A 5,376-nucleotide genomic window follows, 5' to 3' on the forward strand; every position below is an offset into this window, starting at 1 on the left:
TCTGAAACTACTACTACTCAAAAAAAAAAAGAAAGAAAAATTTCCCTGCTCCATCCACCCTCACCTGACACAGCCACTGAAAACCAATTTCTTCATCAGCTAATCATAAAGCCTCAGCTCTCCAAACTCATCACTCATCTAAATTATTATCTCAGCCAACATTTCTTTTCCGTCTTTCTCTCCAGACTCCTTGTTGCATATAAAAAGCTGCATTATTGATCATCACCATTATAAATATCCTATAACTCTTGCCTCTGTTTTACTAATTATCCTTAATTCCTAATGTCCGTTCGTCCACTTGACCTAACCTCGCTGCTGCTCTTTTAACTCTTCCAAAATATTTGTCCTGTCAATAATTAAAGATTTTCAAACTATTCATCTTTTGTGTTGCCTTTTAGACATTTCGATCTGGTTTCATCTCCCATTGCCATCATGTGAGATTACAAAATACTTACACATGTATGTATGTGTGTATATATATATATATATGTGTGTGTGTGTGTATATGTACTTGTGTATATGTCTGTTCTGTATGTTTATATGTGTGTATATTTATGAATATATTTCTGCCTACATAATCTTTGATCTATATACGTGTTTTCATGTGTGTCCGTGTGTATATATGCATACCTATATATATATCATATTTAATATATATATATACATATGCGTGTTTGTCTACCTAACATATCTATATTCTAATTTGTTTTTTTTTTCTTGTATGTCTATGTAAATTTTAACAGATTAGCAAATTAGATCCATTTGAAACTCCACTCGTTTTATTTCCGCCAATTATTGTTTTATAGCGTACTAATTTAAATATGGCAAAAATCTTTATTGGAGTGAATTTATTAATAATAGACAATATTCCCAATATTACTAAAGTTATTCAATTTTGAATTAAAAATGCTTTTCTTTAGTTAATGTTTAAATCCTTTCTCATTTTAAAATGTTTGTTCATTTTTTTATTTCATTCTCAATATTTTTTCTATTATTTTGTGACTGTGTTGAAGCTTGGGAAATTCTAGGCAGATATGTAGAAATGTCATTTTTCTGTGTACAGATATTCTTGACATGTTTGTATTGTCAGTTTATCGTTTAAGTACTTGGGTATGTCTTTGCAGAATGTCAATATTTCCAGTGTTCTAAGTACAATGAAGGTAGCATTAGTAACCATATTATTAAATATCTGTGGAACTGTATTTCATTTCTTACTTCCTTGTTGATCAAGTTTCATTTAGTACTCGGAGGACACACCAACATGTTAACTGAAAAATTTGTGTTGTACGATAATGTGTGTGTGTGAACATATATATTTATATATAGTTAATTTTCTCAAAATATCTGGAAAAATACTTTCTCCTCTTATGGTATTTTGGCTTTCTTGTCCAAGTACTGCATGTTATTGAATATTCATTTTCATCTACGTAATTTTATTATTAAAATTCTTCATGCTAGAATTCTTTATTTATTTGCTTTTTAATCCCCCCCCCCTTATTCATTCACATGAAACTATAATAGAATGTGCTTTTTCATTTGCTGAATTTATTTTCTATCTTCTTGTCTTTCCATAAATTCATATTCTGTTCAGATTTTAGTTATTCATTATATATTCACATATCATGTTTACACATGGTACTTACTATTTAGTCTTTACTTTCTGTCTGCTATTTTTCATCTCCTTGATGTCTAAGCTTGAGCTTCCTCTTTCTTGTTGTCTCCTCCCCTTCTTCCTCTACTTCTTCCTTTTTCCATAGGTTTTCTGGGCTTGCTTGCTGGCTTGCTAACTTGCTATCATATACATACTAGCTAGCTCTTCTGACAACTCAGAAAACCCAGCAGTCCTGCAGACATATTAAATGTCTGCATCTGATCTTTAGTTGATCATTACAGTAGAAGCACCATGAAGAAAAAAATTATATCAAATAAAATGAAGCACAGACAATGTCTTTACTAAAAATAAGGATTCTCTCATGGCTTTTTGGTGTTAATGGCTGCAGAATATCGGGGATGCCTAAAGCTGCAGTCATTTCCTGAGACTGCTATAAGTAATGTTGGATGCTGAATGTATCACACATACAGCTACTGCTATTACAACACCTACTGATGTATGTTGAACACAGTGAAATAGCAAGGGTAGTCATGACTGACTGTTGCTGCTGTTACAGCTGCCAGTTAGAATAAGAATTCAGGGAAATTAGAGAATGCAACAACAGATTTACACCTGGGCAGCCCTTCCATGAATATCACGTGCAGTTGGAGATTGACTTAGATAAACTAATTGTTTTGTTTTTTTAGCTAAATTGAAATGCTTTAGATTAGAAATTTTATGCCCATCAAAGAAAGCTCTCTTTTATTCTATGGATATGGAAGTGTTACAATGAAAATAGCTGAATACAATATATTCTTTTAACAATTTTTCAATTATGGGTGCTGCTGCTGCTGCTGTTACCACTGTTGCTGCTACTGCTTTTGCTTCCTGTTCTTCTGCATTCATACATTGATGTTCAGTGTTGTGTGTAGATCTGTATAGGCAACCGGTTTTTTGCATGTGTTTTTATATATGATGGTAGGCATTGCAAGGATTGGAGTACCTAAAGGGAATTCACTACCTCTCTTTATACATGTGGAGACACAATACGGGAAATACCATTCCAGGTTACATCAAATAGCTATCTTTTCTCAACAGCCTTAGCTGATGCTGGCTCTTACTGTGTAGGAGTACAAAGTCCAATAATCTGTAAGCAGACCTATCTAGTATATACAGGTAAGCTTAATGCATTGCATCTAATTCAAGATTGGTCTCTAATGTCACATGCATTTTATGTGACTACTTCATTTTTGTCATCCTTTTTTTATTGTTTTATTGTAAATAAATGTAAACGCAGGTTGTGATACTTTATAAACTGGCTCTTTCTTCGCCTGTCTTTCTGGTAAGAAATAAACCTAAAAATGAGTAAAATTGTTGCTTCACATCTGCTTGCGCTCTTTCTCTCTCTCCCCCTCCCTTGCGATATATATATATATACATACATACATTTCATGTGAAATCAATGTATTATGATTACAAGCAAAAGGGAAAAAAAAAACTGACACTTTTGAAAAGGTGCTATAAGAACAATCATTTCCTATGTTATATTTCTTAGTAAAAGATAGAAAAATTGATGACAACTTAATGGAAGGTGAATTAATAATAATGCAAAATACCCTTTACAACCACCCCCACTTTCATGTGTGTGTGTGTATATATATATATATATGTATATACACGCACACTCTCTCTCTCTCTCTCTCTCTCTCTCTCTCTCTCTCTCTGTCTCTCTCTCTCTCTGTGTATATAAACATACTTTTTTTTATTCTCCTTAGACTACTGTGCTATTTAATGTCTCCTCTCTCACTCATTCTCTTATGTTTTTACATAGAAAATTCAGCTTCATGTATAATTCCAGATTTGTCAATCCATGACAATTTAAGTAGCCCTGATTTTTGAAAGTAGGGTTTTAAATACTGGGTTTTAAACTTATTCGCTGTAAAATTGATCATTTTGTTATTTAAGATCCAACAAGTGAAACCACTACTTGATATTTTTTTTTCTTGTTTGTTGATGTTATATTTTGGTGAAATTTTTATTTTCCATCTGAAATATTATCTCTGATGAAAAAAATTAACTACCTACATAGATGCCCTTTCTTCCGAAGTATGTTACATTCATTTAACATTAATACAAATTTCAGTAATTATGAGTTCATGAAAGAATAAGATTAACTATGAACAGATCAAGGTCACTGTGTTTCACCGCCACTACAATCAATGGCTTTCATAGATTAGATTTACTGTATTATCCTTCCTAAATGGAAGATTTACAAAGGCTCTCACTAATAATTCAGATATATTTATTTCTAGACCATGATTGTGATATGAAAAGAAAAAAAAAAAAAAAATTAATGACATCCTATTTTTATCATTACTCAATTAGATTTGCCAACGTTAGGAAAACTATCTGTAAATTTGGTGTTGTCTTTTATTTTGTTTATGGCATGAAGCATCCTCTTGAATTCTAGCATTAATGTCAAATTGCCGGAGTATCTACATTGGTAGACTCTCATAGGAATTGTATTACTCATTTCTATTATCAGGTGTGGTGGTGTATATAATATGTATGTGTTCATTCATTCTATGTAACTTACTTCAGAGTTACTCTTCTTGATTTCATTTTTTTTTTTTTTTTTGAATAATTAGAACAAGATTTTTGTATGAATTCCTCAACCTGTAGTTATTTTTACCTGGGGGTTTTGTCCATATTTGATCTATTTGTTCACTCAGATGTTTAGTACAATTGGATGTCTAAAAAATTTTCTGTTATTACCTGGTGTGTTTCAGTTATTACTGCTAGCTGTAATGTAATTTCTATTCAAATCTATGATTTTTAGGTATACCAAATAGTTTCATTGATTTATCATCCATAATGTTTTTTGGGGTATTTTTATGTGTGGGTGTGTTGAGGGTGGAGTAGTGGCTGTATATATGTACTTGTGTTTTTCTTTATACTAAAATATAATTACAAAAAATTACCATTTTTTGCAGTTAAATGTTTTACAGTCTTTCAAAAACTGGAATTCATTATCATTTGGGAATTAATTTCTGAATAGTAAATTTAGCTTTGGATATTCTAATAACATTCACAGAATATGCATGTGTGTTTTATAATCCATTGAGTCAGATTTCTGGAGTGAATAGACATTTCTTTGCTGTTTACTTATATTTTCTGCCATGTATAGAATATTTGATAACTTCTAACATAGCCTTCGTCCCCTGCTACAAGAGCTGTGTGTATGTGTGTGTGTGGGCGTTAGAGATACTTAATGGGGATGCTGTGAAAGAAATTTACCATTCTTTAATTAATCTAATAATTAACAAATAACCAGTTTCATGATTTCACTTTTGATGGAAATATCTAAATTCTAATAACATTTCTCCATTTCTGTTCAAATGTTCTAAATTTAGAACTAATTTCTAAAAAATTGTTTCCATTATCTTATACAGACATTATTATTCAACACAGTTTCATACTAATGTGTATTTAAAATCTATTATATACTATATCGTTATTATGTCCACTTTTAGATATTGTAATGCTATTATTATCTGTTGCTACTTCATCTACACAAAATTTCAATATGATTCCTAATATTTTCTTCTGTAAGTAATCAGTATTATTTTATAAGTAATCAATATTTTCTTGTTTTGTTTGTCAAATAATAAGAAATGAAAGAAAACTTTAAATTTTAGTAGATATTAACATCTAGAAAACTGTATTTATTACTCTACTTTCAGCTGCTTTCCAAAATGTCTTACATATTTCTACACTGTATGATG

The 5,376-nt window shown here is 30.9% G+C and overlaps 1 protein-coding gene across 17 annotated transcripts in view; it reads left to right on the forward strand.

The window, feature by feature from the left end:
* Positions 1–5,376, forward strand: part of LOC106883701 (plasma membrane calcium-transporting ATPase 2) — a 319,550-nt gene that overhangs the window by 114,655 nt on the left and 199,519 nt on the right. Inside the window, exon 1 of one of the 17 annotated variants that reach the window (XM_052971727.1) lies at positions 2,226–2,767. The exons of the other annotated variants lie outside the window; for them this stretch is intronic. The gene's annotated coding sequence lies outside the window, so the exon portion shown is untranslated. Of the gene's footprint in view, positions 1–2,225; positions 2,768–5,376 lie in introns of those variants that run through there. 17 annotated transcript variants of the gene reach the window in all.

Source organism: Octopus bimaculoides, chromosome 11, assembly GCF_001194135.2.
Source record: "Octopus bimaculoides isolate UCB-OBI-ISO-001 chromosome 11, ASM119413v2, whole genome shotgun sequence".
Lineage (NCBI taxonomy): Eukaryota > Metazoa > Mollusca > Cephalopoda > Octopoda > Octopodidae > Octopus > Octopus bimaculoides.